This window comes from Neofelis nebulosa, chromosome 11 (genome assembly GCF_028018385.1).
Source record: "Neofelis nebulosa isolate mNeoNeb1 chromosome 11, mNeoNeb1.pri, whole genome shotgun sequence".
NCBI lineage: Eukaryota > Metazoa > Chordata > Mammalia > Carnivora > Felidae > Neofelis > Neofelis nebulosa.
In genome coordinates, this window is record NC_080792.1 from 60666179 (window position 1) to 60683478 (window position 17300).

Genomic DNA, 17300 nt, shown 5'->3' on the forward strand with positions numbered 1-17300 from the left:
GGCGCCTGGGTGTCTCAGTCGGTTGAGCGTCCGGCTTCGGCTCAGGTCATGATCTCACGGTCTGTGAGTTCGAGCCCCGCGTCGGGCACTGTGCTGACAGCTTAGAGCCTGGAGCCTGCTTCTAATTCTGTGTCTCCCTCTCTGCTCCTCCCCTGCTCATGCTCTGTCTCTCTCAAAAATAAATAAACATTAAAAAAAATTAAAAAAAAAAAAAAAAAAGAAATTGGCTGGTCTCTGGTCCTGTTCTTTGTCACTCTTAATTTGTATTAGCCAATATTTATCCAGTGCTTTCAAACCCAGTAGACGTAGCATTTCTAAGGTCATGAAATGTTAACTTAGGAGCTTCTCTGTTTTCCCTGTCCCTCCATGCCTCATTTAGAGGGACTGAACATTCCCTGCTAGATCTTAGGCCAAGGCACTTGTAGGACACAAGCCTCCTCAGGGAGGCTCTGAGAAATACCTGAGCACACGGAGATGCGTTCGGTTATTTGCCTTCCAGAGCCCAGCGAGGCCATGTTGGGTGAGTCTCAGGCTGCAAGTTCTCCAGATATCAGAGCCAGACCCTGAAGTTGTTTTATTGCTCGAAGCTGAGGTCCAGTCTGGCTTTGATTTCACAGGGGCGATCCATCAGAGGGGCGGAGATTGGAGAATCTGAAAACAAAATTGGTTCGAGCTGTGCTATTCAAATCTTAGAACTCATACACAGAAACCTTGCCTTTCCTCTTCAAGCCTCTCTGAAGCTCTTTCTAGAACCTGGGCTTCCCAGTTCAAGAGAGCGGAACATCCTGCCTTCTTTGCATCTACGACCTTGATGGTGAGAACAGGCGACATTCCGATAGCTTATTGCATGGGCGGCTTGCAGAAGTCCCCCTGCAGAAGATTTCTGTTCAAAATGAAACCAGTGTTTCACCTTTTTGGTGTGTTTAGGTTTAGTCCTTTGGCCAATAGCTCCTTTTAACTGTGATGTTAGCAAATGTTTCTTGAGATTTGATTGAATATGATTTTGATTAGGGAGGCTTCATAAAATGTCTGGGGCAGAGTGATACCTCCCAGAACCGTGCAGATGAATATTTCTAACTTCAGGGCTGACGTCAAGCATGCTACGTGAACTCACTCACAAAATTGAACTGTGATGTGTAGAGCGTTGTAGAATGAGAAACACGTTTTGATCTCTTCCCGTATTTTGGAAGTCTCTTTGTAGCTGTCTTGCATTTTTCCAGCATCTTCCACGGCTTCCTCGGTCTCTGAATGTTTTCCTCTTCATATCCTCCGCTGTCTCATCCACACCTCTACAGAAGCCGCTTAGCTCCGGGGCCATACCCGTGGCTTCTGTGGGCATATAGACAGATGAACACCCCACCGGAAGCTGGACCGTCCTGTCACCTGGCAGACGTATGAGAGGCATGTCCGGACTTGTGTCTTCAGAGCTGAACATTGGCTTAAACATTGCAATGCGATAATCCTAACCAATTCTCTTGGCAAAAGCAGTGGGTTTCTGTAGCTGTGTTATCCAAGAAGGGTGCAGAAGGCACGAGAAGAAAGATGAATGGGACGGAAGCATTAAGATTTATCAGGACCCGACTGCCATTGTGACGCTGGCGACTTCTCCCACCGCTGGTGCTTACTCAACCGGGATGTATGGGTTGGCACGTTACCGTGTGGCTACCCAGGATGGTGAGCGGTGGCCCTGCCCCCCCTTTCCTGCATCCCCCTGCATCAGTGGTGTGCCTGTGGACAGCTGCACAAGGGAGGAAATGCAAGGATCCCCAAATGACCTAGAACTTCAAGGCTGCCACGAGTTGCCCCACAGCTGCTGGCGACCCATACCCAGCTCCAGTGAGTCTGGAGTTTGGAGGCCTTCTCTAGCCAGGATGATTTTTCTGGGCCCAGTGCCACATGAAACAACAGGCCCCTTTGTTCAAAAACAGAAAAAAAAGTTCTGTTTCTTTGCGTGTGTGTGTGTCTCTCTCTCTGCCTATCATAGTGTTTGCATTTGCTATTCAATGTGGGTGCTTCCGGAGCAGACCCTCATGGGGCCTTGGCCCTGCCGTGCACCTCTGCACAGGGGTGCATGCCTGACGCCGACCCTTCCCACACCCAGGCCGCCCTCCCAGCAGAGGCGGCCCCAGGTCGGTGGGCAGGGGCAGGGAGCCGGCTGCTGAGAAGCCTTCCCATGACGATGGGGAAGCGGACCCCGCATGAGCCAAGGCTCCAAGGCCCTGGCACATCCCCCACTATCCCATCAGATTGGCTTACAAAAGACACCTCCAAAGACAAGATTATTGAGAAATTCAAGATGACCCCAGGCGTGGGGCCCTTTGCGCGTGGACCCTGTGCAATCGCACAGGTCGCCTGCCAAAGGCCAAAAGTGCCAGAGCCCAGCCCAGACCCGTGGCAGCTGGGAAGCAAGGGCTTCAGGTCAGGTATGCATTTCTCGCTCTTGGCATCCCAGATGTTATTCCATCCTGGAGGAGTTCCTCAGGGGCCCTGCGGATCTTCATTCCAGAAGGGGGCTGACGATGGACCCATAGGAGTGCAGAAGTTGTCACTGTCATTAGCAGGAGGGGGCCAAGGCCTTCCAGGCTCTCTAGTGCAGAGTAAATAAACACAAATAGCACTTCTCATGCTAATACCGACCCCTTCTCATGATCCATCTTCCTTGAATTATTAAGCTAAAAATGCAAGACAGCTACAAAGCGACTTTCCCTCACCTGGGGGTGAGGGAAAAGTGGGGAGGTCTAAGGGGACCCAGACTTTATCAGTCTGCCGTAGCCAAGCCCTAGACCCGATGGGAATGCCAGGGAAGGGCTGCTGGGGACAGGATTCTCATACTTTAGCAGCAGACCCTCAGGGGCTTCTCTGCCGGCTGTGATTCTGGCTTGCCTGTGTCCATGGTTTTCCCATTGTGATTTCTCTTCCGCCTCCTCAAGTGCAGGGCACACGTCGGCCTCTCCGGGTGCCCTCTAGAAATGTCCTCAGACCGGAGTGCCTGGGTGGCTCAGTCGGTTGAGCATCCGACTGTGGCTCAGGTCGTGATCTCACAGTTCGTGAGTTTGAGCCCCGCATCAGGCTCTGTGCTGACAGCCTGGAGCCTGCTTCAGATTCTGCGTCTCCCTCTCTCTCTCTGCCCCTTCCCCGCTTGCATTCTGTCTCCGTATCTCTCAAAAATAAACATTTTTAAAAAATAAAAAAAGAAATGTCCTCAGACCCAGTCTGTGCACGCCGATTGTCTGATAACTGACACAGGAGCCGGAGGCCTCCCACTTTAGAGATGCAGTGGGGGAAGCAGGGCAGGGACAGCACATGGCCAGTCCATCTGGAAGGAGCCTTGGAAAATGGATGGAGAGGCAGAGAGTGAAGAAGACCTCCAACCAGGGCTGAGGGAAGCCACCTACCCACGTGAGAGGCAGGAAGCCCGTAGACCCAAGTCAGACCGAGCCACGGTTTTTCCCCGGACCCTGGGGATGGGGGGTGGGGGGCGGTGTGTTGGAGGTGAGGACGTCCTCCTGGGGAAGGCCTGCTGCAGGGTTCGTGCTCTCATGAAGACGCTCCTCTCAAACCGTCCCCAGATTTCACCTGGGAACAGAGCTCTGAAGACACACGCCTCATGCCATTTTCCGCCAGAAAACATTTCTGGAATGGAACCTTTATTGCTCATTTCTCTCCTCCCTTTGGGGGGCATAATAATTTAGGTTTATCAGGACAGTTCCAGGGCTCCAGGGTTAGAAGTTTCCAGCCACCAGGTGGCGCTGCAGAGCAAGCGTAGAGCGGGCCTGAAGGGGGCCTGCCGGTGGGGGGCGCCTGGGTCTGTGGCCCAGGGCGGGCCGTGCTTCGCTCCAAAGTTACTGCTCACAGAGACTGTGAACAAACTATAGGATGGCTGATTAGGATTCAAAGTTACCACTCAGATGAAAACTTGCAGCTCTGTGTCTCTCTGAATCGTGCAGTCTGTAAGCAAACCCTTGGTTATATTTATTTACATGCCGTTACTCTTTTAGTAAATTATGTAAAATTATGTAGTCGACGTGAACAGGACTGGGCCTTCCTGAAGGCTCTGTCCTGGGCTACTTTCAGTTCTTCCGGTGGTGGGGGGGGGAAGGGTTGGGGGGGGAGGCTGGAGAGTAAGGAGGCGTTAACTTTGGCCAGGGCAATTCTTTGCATGGACCTGTTCCCCTCACTGCAGGTCACTTAGCTTTCCTGGACTTTTGCCCGCTAAATGCTGGCTGTGTCCCCCACGCATTGGGACCAACCAGTAATGTCCTCCTACATGTGCACGTGCCCCGCCCAGGGTTGGGTTAACGTCCCTTGTTGTGAACCAAGATCGCTTTGAGAATACAGTATCTCTCTGCCCTACCTTCTAAATAGACCTACCGTCAGAGCATCAGCAACACGGCTCTAGACGGTGTTGCCCTACATAATCCCCACATGGAGCTGCTCAAATGGAAAGAAATCAAAAGGAGATCCAAGTAAAATTCCTCTCTTTGGCCGCGCTAGTCACACCCCAAATGCTCGATAGCCCCACGGGTCCAGTGGCTACCAGACCGGGTGTGCACAACAGAGGATGTATTTGGCTCCTCCTGTCCGACCCCCCTTGAGTTTCACATACGCCTGATGCAGGGGACCTGGTATCCAGGCCCCCAAGTAACTGTTTTCGGTCTGACCCCACTGGGTTTATTCCTTCTCCCGAGAGTCACAAAGTTGCCTAAATGCAAAGTCCTTGGCCCCTCCTCTTTCTCCTTTCAGACTGGATTACTGGAGTAGAGGAAGGTTTCCCAGGCTAGCAACCCGGAGACATTTAAAGGTTTCTGACAGAAATTCCCTCTTCCCCAACAGAGGACACAGGGGCTCAGTTCCACAGCAGGCACCAGGCGGTGGCGGCTTGGGAGCAGGGAGCATGGACCCTCCCCAGGGAGGTCCTGTGAGCGTGGGCTTCAGCTCCGTGTTAGGCGGGCTTCTAAGTTGGCTCAACAAGTAAGAACTGTTAGCAGAGAGAGACATACTTTAAGTAAAATAAGCATCTCCTCACCCCAGAGAGGAAGAGACACTCTAAGCGGCGTCCTGGAGAAGCAATGAGCCCGTCCGACACTTTTCCATCTCAACTAGCGGATTCTGAAACCCTTCCAGCAGGTAGCATCTCCCAGGGTATGTCTCAGACCATGTTCTCGTGAGATGCTCCTTGAGAAAACAGTTCTAAGAAAACAGCTCAATGTTTAAGAAAGTCTACATAGTATTTTCTGGAAGGCACTATAGCATATTAAAGATTCGGAGAAGTTCTGGGGCTCCTGGGTGCCTCGGTTGGTTGAGTGCCTGACCGGCTCAGGTCACGATCTCACGGTCCATGGGTTCGAGCCCCGCGTCGGGCTCTGTGCTGACAGCTCAGAGCCTAGAGCCTGCTTCGGGTTCTGTGTCTCCCTCTCTCTCCGCCCTGCCCCATCTCAAGCTCTGTCTCTGCCTCTCAAAAATAAGTAAATGTTAAAAAAAAAAAAAAAGATTCAGAGAAGTTCTGGGCAAGGAAATAGTTACAAATGGTATATCTCCGCGTTTTCCTGATGCATTTGACCCTGAAGACCTTCTCCCGTCAAACCCCCATCCACAGCCAGCAGACGTGGTCCCTCAAAGACACAGCTGTGAGGTGGAAGGTTCTCTGCAGGTGGTCAGGCTCGGCCCCAGCCCACAAAGGCAACTCAGATGTCCATCTGAGCTCAGGCTTCCCCTTCTGGGGGACCATGCTGAGTGCCAGCCTGCCTGAGCGCTGCCCCCAGAAACAAATTCCACCAGAGTGAGAAATAGCCATTTTAGAACCTCACAGCCCTGGTGATAAAAAGACATCTTCTTGTCACCGATGAGCATGACAGCAGCAGCAATGATAGCACATTTTACAGTAACAAAAGTTTTCGTTGTTTTTAGTTTTGTTTTTTAAAATATTTATTTTTGAGGGAGAGCCTGCAAGCAGGGGAGGGGCAAGAGAGAGGGAGACACAGAATCTTCTGGTCCAGGCTGTGGTGGTGCATAAGCTGTAGCTAATTCTCCCCAACTTCGTCATCGATAACTTGACCTCGGTAGCTTGGAACCAGCCATCGTGGGAGTAGCGCCACCATGGAAATTGGCAAAAAGCCCTAAGAATCAGGGCTTTTTCCGCTCTCTCAACTTTTTCTTTTCTCCAAAGAGTTGATGTCAACCACTGTGCCAGCACACCCTGGTGGGGGGCCACCAGCTTTTACCTGTGCAAATGCAGTGGCCTCCTGGCTCCCTGCTCCCGTCCATTTTCTACCCAGCGGCAAAAACGGGGCTCTGGAAATACAAATGGACCCATGCCTTGCTCTTCCTTAAAGCCTTTTGATAACCACTCCCTGCACTTGGAAGAAAATGCAGGCTCTTAAGATGCTTTACGAGGGTTGTCCATGTGTCCCACCTCATTCTGTGCCAATTGCTTGCAGAAGTCAAGTGCATTTGGACTTGGATGAGTCAAGTCCATCTGGGCGGGCTTTGCCAGGAGAGCTGAATAATGAATGCCTGTGTTGTGAGATTGAATTTTATAGGCCTCATTCCCAGGGTGCAGCACTGACACTTTCTATATTTTGTAGAATTTTCCTTTCTGACTTTGCTGCCTTGTTAAGTCTGATGAGGAAAATAATCTGGACCAGCGCTGTCCGATAAAAATATAATCCGGGTCACGTATGTAATTTTCAACGTTCTAATAGTCATATATGTGAAAGAGTAAAAGGAAACAGGTGCAATTAACTCCAGTAAAACATTTTCTTTGGCCCAGTTTGTGCTGCTCCAGATATGACTTGTTCCCACTGGCCCTCTTCTGTGCCCTGGTTCGCTTCCACCCTCCCAAGGTGCACGGTTACCCTGGCTCGGACTTGGGGCATTTGCCTCTGTCCTGTGGCATCCAGGGAGCCCTCTAGGGTGCCATCCCTGGAGACAGGCTCACAGGTCACTCTGGGTGGCTGATGGCTAGCCCTTCTTCAGGACAGCCGGTTTCCCAGCTCCAAGGCCCTATTCTCACACTCCCAGCAGACTGGAGACTGTTACCAGGCACTTGCTGTGATCATTCCTTTGTGGCAAAGCAGCAAAGGCCAGGGGTCCGGATGGGCCACGCGAGGCCAGACTCCAGACTCCCCTGGGCTCTTGCATCCTTCATCCAGTTTGGGAAACCCTCTCCTTCCATGTAGCTTGGAAGGGGGGGCGGCAAGACACCTACAGGTGGGGTCCAGGTTCTCTCGCCTCCCGCTTCCAGGTAGGGGGATTTATCCTGTCCCAGGGGCGGTCCTGGAGGGGGTCGGGCTGGCACTGGCTGGCATCTTCTTTCACGTATTTTCACAAGGGCAGCCTTGCTTCCGGCTCCCCTCTTCCCGGGGGTGCTGGCTCGGTTGGTGTCCAGGGAGACCTCTGCTGACACCCGTCCCCACAGGGGTGCCCAAGTCACGGATGGGAAACACAGTCAGAGATGTGCAGACATCTGCTCAAATCTTCTTATATTCATCCCTTACGCAAGTTTTCACACACGAGTCAACGTTTTCTCACATGAGTCTGCCTGTGCCTGTGCATATATACGGACATATCTATGTATATATCTGTATTTACACCCATCTGCATATATCTGAAAGGCAACAGTACCAAAATTTAACCAGGGCAGTTATTTTTAATGTCTATTTATTTATTTTTGAGAGAGAGAGAGACAGACAGAGTGTGGGAGAAGGACAGAGAAAGAGGGGGACAGAGGATCTGAAGCAGATTCTGCGCTGACAGTAGAGAGCCCGACGTGGGGCTCGAACTCACGAACCACGAGATCGTGACCTGAGCCGAAACCAAGAGTCGGACGCTCAACCGACTGAGCGTCCCTTAACCAGGGCAGCTTTAATTAATTAATTTACTTTCCAAACACTCATATAGCCCCTGCTCTGTGCCGGGCACTGTTCTAAGTTGTTTACAAATATGGCCCCGATTAACTCTCCGAACAACTGTATGAAGTAGATACTATCACAGCTTCTGATGGGGACACCGACTCACAGTACCGTTTCTGTTACCCAATTCATCGCTTACTGCTTGGTTATTGTTTTAGAAAAAAAACCTGACTCACCTTGAGGCGCCCTCTACTTCCTCCAAAATGTAAAAAGGACCACTTTGCATGTGTAAATAATGCAAGCTAAGAGCTTCCCTAGGATATGGTTCAAGAAGACCTCATTGATTTTCCTGGGTGAAGATACGATGCGGTTTGTGGCAGAGTTTCATTACCATTGTAATTTCCACCAGGAAGCAAACTGTACTTTGATTCAGCGGATGGAGTAATTGACGACTGTTCTCAGTGCTTTCTCTTGGATTTACACATTTACTCGTATAGATCCCTGGGAAGCAGTTTAGCCATCACCCTGACAAAAGAAAATAAAAGTAGGGAACAACAAATAATACTGAAATTATCTGAAGCGTTAGGGTGACCAAGCAAGTCGATTTGCTCAGGTCTAGAGGTTACCTGGGACCTGGGACTGTCTGTTCTAGAACCCCAAGGGTCCCAGGCAAATAGAGCAATTGCTGTCCTGACTCTCGGCATAAGGCTTCTGACAGTAACACATGCAAAGCAGTGAGAAATCGACACCAGTGAGGCTTATAATCCGGAGAACGTGCCCCTCGGACTCTTCACTTGGGACCCTGCAATGAACTCAAGAATGAGACTGTGTTAAAAATGGATATTTGCTGTTTTATACAAAATTTTCCTGGCCTTTGCTGCTTTCTGTATTAATGTAGCTGCTCTGTATTTTAGATGCAACGCATTTTTTAAAAAGATCTCTTCTTAATTATTTTTAAGCCTCTTGACATGATTGCCCTTTAATATGCGACTTTTTTTTTTCTTCCAAGTCTGTTTTTTTTCAATGTCTGGTCTGCCTCTTGGTAAGAAGGTGGATCTCACCAAATAGAGGGGTATAGCTTATCTGGGAGGATTTCTTTTAAGTCTTCTGACTTAAAGCTTTATAATTTGGCTATCCCAAGAAGAAGGTGCAATTCTCGCCTTTCAGGGAAGTTGTTTTTAATGTTTATTTATTTTTGAGAGAGAGAGAGAGAGAGAGAGAGAGAGAGAGAGACCAGGGCTTGAACTCACAAACCTCGAGATCATGACCCGAGCTGAAATCAAGAGTCAGATGCTTAACTGACTAAGCTACCCAAGTGCCCCTCAGGGAAGTTTTAAGAGTAAATTTTTCCACTTTACATCTGATCACATGCATGAAAGCCTATAGGAAAAGAGTTCAATTAGTTGTTCTTCTAGAAGTACAGCCTTTTTTTTTTTTTTTTTTATGAGCAGCAGACAAAATCTTATTAGGATATAAGATCAGAAAGTAAGAATAGCATGAAATCTCTCTTTATGGAGAGGGGGCATTTGAACACGAATGCCCATAGAAGTAGAGCTTTTTTAAGTTTGCTCAAAGGGAGCCAGGAAAAGTGAGCCACTAAAATCTAGATTAAAGATGACGTCCTGTCCCCTTATCACCAATGGCTCCATATTTCCTCTCCATCACTCTCTTCTCCAGGCATCACTTGCTTAAGACAAAGGCAAGTTCTATGCCAGTGATGGGCGCATAAAGCTAGAGCAGCCAGTCTCACTAGACAAAGAATACAGTCAAAGACTCACCGCATAGAGACCATCACTTTCTAATTTTCTCTATTTTTTTATCTTTATTTTTGAGAGAGAGACAGAGACAGAGACAGAGACAGAGTGTGAGCAGGGGAGGGGCAGAGAGAGGGAGACACAGAATTCGAAGCAGGCTCCAGGCTCTGAGCTGTCAGCACAGAGCCTGACGTGGGACTCGAACCCATGAACTGCGAGTTCATGACCTGAGCCGAAGTGGGACGCTGAACCAACTAAGCCACGCGGGCGCCTCTGATTTTCTCCATCTTAATTAGTTGTTTTGGCCTCCTGCTGGTGCGGTTTTAGGTATTACCACATCCCCACCCCTACACCCCCTTGTCCTTCCCGACAGGGAAGCCGAACAGTCTTGCCATCAAAAACAAAGCCAATTAGTTTAGTCAAATAAGTGCACAGCCCAGGGAAAATGCTTAGACTTCAGCTCAATCAGTGAAATGAATAAGGGATTCAAACTGTGTTTTCATGGTGCTAGAATAATTGTTTTAAATGAGGAGAGTCCAAATATACTGGTTGTCTTTAATTTTGTGTAATTGATTTTATTTTTCTCTTGAAGGTTCTTGTGCGGATTCAGTTGCCATATTGCTTAATTGTGAAGACCTAGCTTCCGATGTCACCTTTAAAGCTATTTCAGGGGCGCCTGGGTGGCTCAGTCGGTTAAGCGTCCAACTCTTGTTTTAGGCCCAGGTCATGATCTCACCTTTCGTGAGTTTGAGCCCCACCTTGGGCTCTCCACTGACAGTGTGGAGCCTGCTTGAGATTCTCTCTCTCCTTCTCTCTCTCTGCCCCTCCCTCACACACTCTCTCTCTCTTTCTCAAAATAAATAAATAAACTGGAAAACATGCTATTTCGTACAGAGTAAATTAGGATCCAAATGTACTATTTCTCTCCTGGTTAATCAAGCAATGATTCGGTGTCTTAGGGCAGCCTGGTGTGGCAGGAAAGCAACGGCCTTGGGCAATGCACTGCACTCCAGCTGTGACAGTGGCCAAGCCACCACACCCCTGGCTTTCATTTCCTCTGCTGTGAAAAGAGGGGCTGGGCCCAGGTGCACTCAAGGTCCCTAAATGTTGAAGACTCGGGCTTTATGACAAAATGACCTAATGCCCTCTTTCCTCCAGGTTGGCCTTAATTTATTTTCCTCTTCGTCACAGGTATAAAAATTCCATTTCTTACGTCTCACACACTTACCACACCTGTAAGCCCTGCGAAGGGCAAGTAAGGTTGACATTGGGTGTCATGCCAAACTTCTCATCGTTGATGGCTATGGGAGGCCTGCTGTTAAGTTCGCTGCCTGGAAAGCTCCAGGCTCCCGCGGTATGACCGGGCTTCCGAGTGGTGGAAACACTCGGTTCTGGGTCAGGCTGGAGGAAAAGTCTCAACACCTTCGGTTAAAACTTTGCGATCTTTTAAGGTCCTGGACTTCTGCCACTTTTTCCATGAAGCATCCAGCATCTACTTTCCACATCTGCCCTGTCCTTCCTTGAGCTCCGAAAGCCTCTACCAGCCACTTAAGGACAGGGACTACGCTTTCCGGGCAAACTGTCTTTTCATTCACTCATTCCTTCGCTTGCTCTGAGCATCTGTGTTTGTGGAGGATTTTACATTTGAAGGATGTCATGTGAGTCCTGACAACTCCAATGCCTGACCTGTGATGTGAACCTGGATGCTCCTGAGAGAAGGGCGCTGGGTTCCCGGGGCGAGGGAACTGGTTTGTTCTGGAAGCAGCTTATGTCTCGGGGTCTCTCAGGACTGGGAAAGGGGCCAACCAATGAGCTTATGTAAATTTTTGTAAGATATTTTAAATATCTAAACCTTTAGATAGAACCTTTAGAGGAAGGTTTAGAGGAATCAAGGAAGGGCAAATACAGGGGCGCCTGGGTGGCTTAGTCAGTTAAGCATCTGACTTGATTTCGGCTCAGGTCATGATATTGTGGTTCATGAGTTCGAGCCCCGCATTGGGCTCTGCGCTGACATTTTCTCTCTCTGCTTCTCTCCCGCTCACTCTCTCTCTCTCTCTCTCTCTCTCAAAATAAAGAAATAAACTTTTAAAAAATATACTTTAAGTACAGCTGTGTTGGGCAGTGTCTTTCAATCCCAGCCTCTCTTCCCCTTCCTACGTGAGGAGTGAGTGGCCAGAACAATGATGGAGTCCGGATAAGGGGACTGTTTCCTAGTTTGTGCAGGCTGCTGTGACGAGGTACTATCAACTGGGTGGCTACAAACCATGGGAATCTATTCTGTCAGTTCAAGAGGCTGGAAGTGCAAGATCCAGGTGCCAGCAGGGCCGCCCCTTCCTGAAGATTCTAGAAGAGATTTCGCCATTGCTCCTTCCCACTTCTGTGGCTCCTGGAAATCTTTGGTGTTCTTGGGCTTGTGGCTGCTTCACCAGTTTCTGCCTCCATCCCCACGTGGCCTTCATCTCTCCGCGCCTGGACCTCCCTCCTCCCCTCTTCTCATAAGGACATCCGTCATCAGATTTGGGACCCACCCTGATCCAGCATGGCCTGATCTTAACTAATCACAGCTGCGAAGACCCTGTTTCCAAATAAGGTCCATCTGAGGCTCCTGGCGGACATGAATCTGGAGGGACATGTTCAACTCGGTATAGGTTGGCTCTCCAGAAACCAACTCTGGGATGGGGATTTGCGTGTATGAGTTTGGCTGGGGAGGCTCTTAACAACACCTTCCCAGGCACGAGGGAAGCTGGGGAGAGAAATTAACGGAGGTGCAGCCGCGCACGAAGAGGAGTGGAGAGTGTTAACACACTGGAGAAAGATGTGGGTTTCTTGCTGACTTGTCAAAACGCTGACATCATCCATGGAATCTGTAACGCACCGTTACGGTGAGAACGTCAATGACATTAATGAACGTGGTTATTTTATTTTATTTTATTTTATTTTTTATTAAAAAAAATTTTTTTTTTCAACGTTTTTTATTTATTTTTGGGACAGAGAGAGACAGAGCATGAACGGGGGAGGTGCAGAGAGAGGGAGACACAGAATCGGAAACAGGCTCCAGGCTCCGAGCCATCAGCCCAGAGCCTGACGCGGGGCTCAACCTCACGGACCGCGAGATCGTGACCTGGCTGAAGTCGGACGCTTAACCGACTGCGCCACCCAGGCGCCCCGAACGTGGTTATTTTAAAATGTATTTGTGAAATTTGAATTATCCCGAAATCTTATGGTTAACATGTAGAAGAAACATGACAGAGGTTTTCTCAAATTTGACAAAAATTCAACCCACGGAAATATTAATAGTGAGCCGCTAACGCAAAAGAAACTTCCCTAAATTGTCAACGATAGAAAACAACATTTGTTCGATCACATTAGAGGAAAGCGGAATTAGCTTCTTCATAGAAAAAGGACAATATAAAACCGTTGTCATATAATAAAAGATGAGAGAATATGAAACCCCAGAATATTAGGAAAATTAAGTATTATTACGACAGAGGGTAAGGTAATTAACAATTTTTTTTCCCCTGGGTTTTGGAATGTTTATGGTATTTGCCAGCTTTCAACATTTTTAGAGTGCTGTGGTTTCTTTCTCCTTCTAAATAAACATGCACTTCTAACCTAATTTTGTTTTCCAATTTTTCTTAAGGAAGTCTCTTTAAACTGTACGCGCTTCAGGTTCCACGAAGGCTGGATCTGCCCTGGCTGTTGGGACCAGGAGGCTGTCCAGCTTGCAAGCAAGGGCCAGGAGGTGAATGTTTATGCCATGGGAACTCAGGACTCCCGGAACGCTACAGCACAGAGGCCCGTGCCGGTGAGGTGGCCCGTGAGCACCTGGGGCTCTGGCCCAGAGCAGAGCTGTAGGAATGGCCCCGAGGTCCCCCAAGGTCTGTCCCCTCCAGGACTCTGCCCAGCCCACTCTGGGAGGGTGAGGTACTACTTGACTTCTGGGCTTGGCTGCATTTGGGTCGCAGGTGTGTGGCTGAAGAGCAGGGGGAAGGGATAGCTTTTCTCGAAAGACTTCCCTGGAAAAATTGCGATCATATCCATCAAGATGGAGGCCCCAGAGGCACCACAGAACGGCAGCTGCGTGTCTGCAGGGTCACACCTCCCAGCAGACATTGGACCTCTGGCTCATGTGGGGGCCATTTTGTTCCCATCACTTCACCAGGGAAAGAAAAACCAGACCTGTGACCCCCTCCAGCTGGGCAAAGGCCAGAATAATGTGTATTCCCAGCATATCATGTGATCACCAGGAAAATCTGGGTCCATCTCACCTATGAGCTTAAGAATTCAGCCTCCTTGGGTCCCAAGGGATTCCTTTGGAGAACAAGGTATAATAGGAACTCTTTGTTGACACTGGCAGTGGGAACCCGAGAGCAGTGCGTGTCTCCACATCCGGGAGAACATGAGTCTCAGTAGGGGCAAGAGAGCCCCCCAGCACTCCTGGGAGCACACAGCCCTCCACCCAGGTTTCCTAGAAGCCAGCGCTGAGGATGGAGGGAAACTTCTGCAGGGTCAGGGAGGTGCCACAATTCTCTCTTCAGCCCTCGCTGGCCATGCTTTTGCCAAGCCACTGACCTGCCTCTGGGAGACTCAGAATTAGTCCCTGCAACAAACCAGTCCCTGCTCCTCAAAGGGGCAGCGCCATTATCCAGTGACCCCATCTGTAGCCGGGAATGGATTGCAGGTGTGGATGCGGAGGTCCTTCCGTTGGGGCAGACCAGGATGTGTGTTGCTGGCTGCGCATTTTAAGCCACCCGTGCAGCTCCAGATGCGCGGGGACTTGGAAAAGAAACAATGGGCCAAGCACAGAGCTTGATGCTCCTTGGGCCCCCTCAAGCTCTACTCGATTAGGTAAATATAATCTTGAGCTTTCTTGTCCTGAGTCGGAGGTACAGAGACTCGCTTTGACGCCGATTTCCCTTCTTGCTGGGAGTATTGCAGGACCCCGCCCCTGACAGGTCCTCTCTGGTCTCAGGTGATCTCCAAGTGGCTGCCTCCCACTCACAGGCTGGTTGTGCAGTGACACAGCCGAAACAGGGAGGCGTCAGGCTTCACATGTCTGCGTCACTAGACGTGGGCACCATGGCTCATGGCGTGCACCATGGCAGCAGCCTTGTTCCTGTCTCCTCACTGTCTGGGTTGTCAAAGTCAGCAGCAAGTGTAAGGGGCCCGGAAGTGGACGTGAAGTAGCGTTGGGCTCCAATTTTCACGGTGGCTGGAAGAGCACGGGTGACGGTGAGGCAGCCCCTGGAGGTTCCCCACTCTTGTTCTGGTCAGTGCTGTCCCCTGGGTGTGAGCTTTGGGGCAATGTGTCTTCCCCTCCCGCCCTACTCCAGGCCCATTTCTTTTCTGGCTCGATAATAGTCCTTGTCAGGGGGCGCCTGGGTGGCTCAGTCAGTTGGGGAGGGGGGGGTCCCTTCCCCTTGGGTACTCCCGCCCTGGCCCTGGCGTGGTCCTCCCACAGTGAAGCTGGGCTGACCTGGAGCCATGCTGTCTGCCTTTAGAGGCAAGGTCTTAAAAGACACTGAGGCTTCCCCCAGTGGGTCAGAAGCCACTCAGGTGGCTTTGTGGGGAGGCCCACATGTGTTGGGGTGATGGGGGGGTTCGTGGGGTCTGGAGCCAATGGCCGAGAAGGAATTCTAGAAGATGTCTTTGGTGCAAAAGGTGATTTTATTAAAGCAAGGGGACAGGACCCCAGGGGAGGAAGAACTGTGCTGGGGATGAAAAGAGTGTCTTATATATTATGCAGTTGGGGAGGTAAAGTCAAAAGAGAGGCCTCCAGAGGGACTTTGATATGCTAAAGAGGACTCCTAAGATACCGGGGGCCTAGCTATTGTCAGGCTAAGGTTGTTTGCCCTCTGGTAAGGCACTAACATTCTGATGGCAGGGGGTTCCTGGAGAAATGGGATACTCTGTATTTGCCTCAAATATTTGTCAATGGGCTGCAGGTTATGAGGAACTTTAATTTGACCCGCCATTTCCTTCTTGCCTTTGTTCCTCCTATCACTATGGAGGGGTGATGTCAGGGCTCCAGGAAACCGAGTTTATAGGTTTCTGGAGATTAGGCTATTGATAAGAAGGTCTGTTTCTTGTAATTTTCTAAGGTATTTGCAAATTGATGGAGACTCCTGTCCCGTATGCCTGTGATCTCTATCGGTGAACCATTTGTTTTCTTTCCTTTGTTCTTGGACAGCCAGGAATGCCCGAGGAATATCACACATATCCCACCTGAGGCGGGGGGGTGGGGGGGGGTGGGGGGGGGTGGTGGGGGGGGTGGTGGTGTGGTGTGCATTCTGTCCTCACCCATCTCAGGCTCTCTCATCAAAAGGATGCCTCTGCCCACAGCCTGCACAAGCCTTCCAGTCACGTGAGTGAGCCGCCTTGGAAGCGGATCCTTCACCCCCACCCAGGCTTCAGACCTGCAACGTGGCAACAAGTGAAGAATGTGAGAGCAGATAGGCAGAGGGAGCCTGAACCCTCCGCGATATTGTGAAGCCACCGTTTAAACCCATTCTCACTATGCCCAGACTTCCCTGTTACACAGAGAAATCAAACTAACCAGTTTGTTTAAGGCACCATGGAACTTGTTTGGCCTCATCTTTCCTGCAGTTCAGCCTCTCCTTCCCTAGGTCCCAAATAAAACTTCACACCATTAGACCTGCCAAGGAGCTGCCTGCTTCTACCTTAAGGACACCCACCTTCGCACTGTGTTCTCGGCTCACCTGGGCCACCCTGCTGCACGAATGCTTTCCTGTACCGTGGAAAGTGCAATGGCCCTGGGGTGGGACAGGAGGAAGGGGCTTTCTTCTGGGGCATTAGGGTGGATCTAAGTCTTTAGGGATTATTGAGAAGGGCAGAAATCTGACCTAAATCTCTAGGAGTTGTTGAGAAGTCCCCCCCCACAAACAAGTGGCTGTGCCCTCCTGGGAAAGCACTTTGTCTTTCCCCAACTTCCACATAAAAATATTGATGGGGGTTACCACCTTTGGAAAGGGAAGACACATGGGCTTTCAAACTAGCATTCCTGAAAGAAGAACCTGTATGTTGGCATCTCAATAATTCATCCACTTCATATTCCATGCTGACTGGGTAACATTTACTGCTCTGTGTCTAGATTAATGTGATTTCTTGTGTCCGTAATGTGATACAACATGGCCAGTGTGCAAGAGGCTTTAATAACACACTCCCCACGAAGGCACTTTAAAGGCGTCGGCCTTCCACTCCCTCAGAGAGGCAAATACGCGCACCAGACCTTTATTGCTTAAAGCTCTGACTTTGGAATAGAATGAGCATGAGGTCCTGGACTCCCACGAGAGAGAGAAGACCCTTTATCTTGAACAACTCAGAATTCAAGGGATAAAGATGAACACAGAAGATGCCAAGTGTAAAAAGACAAATGCCGATTTTACTTCTTTGGCCCCTGGAGCCCATCACAGTGGAGGGAACTTGCTAGAGCAGCTGGGTGTATGCCTGGGGCCTCAGCAAGGGCTGCCTCCTCAGCACCTGCTCGCAGCCCTTTGACCCTGGTTCTATCTTTCTTTCACAGGTGAATGGTAGTGATAGGTTGTAAAGGCCCCTCTGTCTGAAAAACTCGGCTTCCTTTACGCATGTGTAACTTAGCTAAAAAGAATAATAGCCATTTCCCCTGCAATTTGCAGATCTTACACTCTTTTAAGAATCTTTATCAAAACCATCCAGT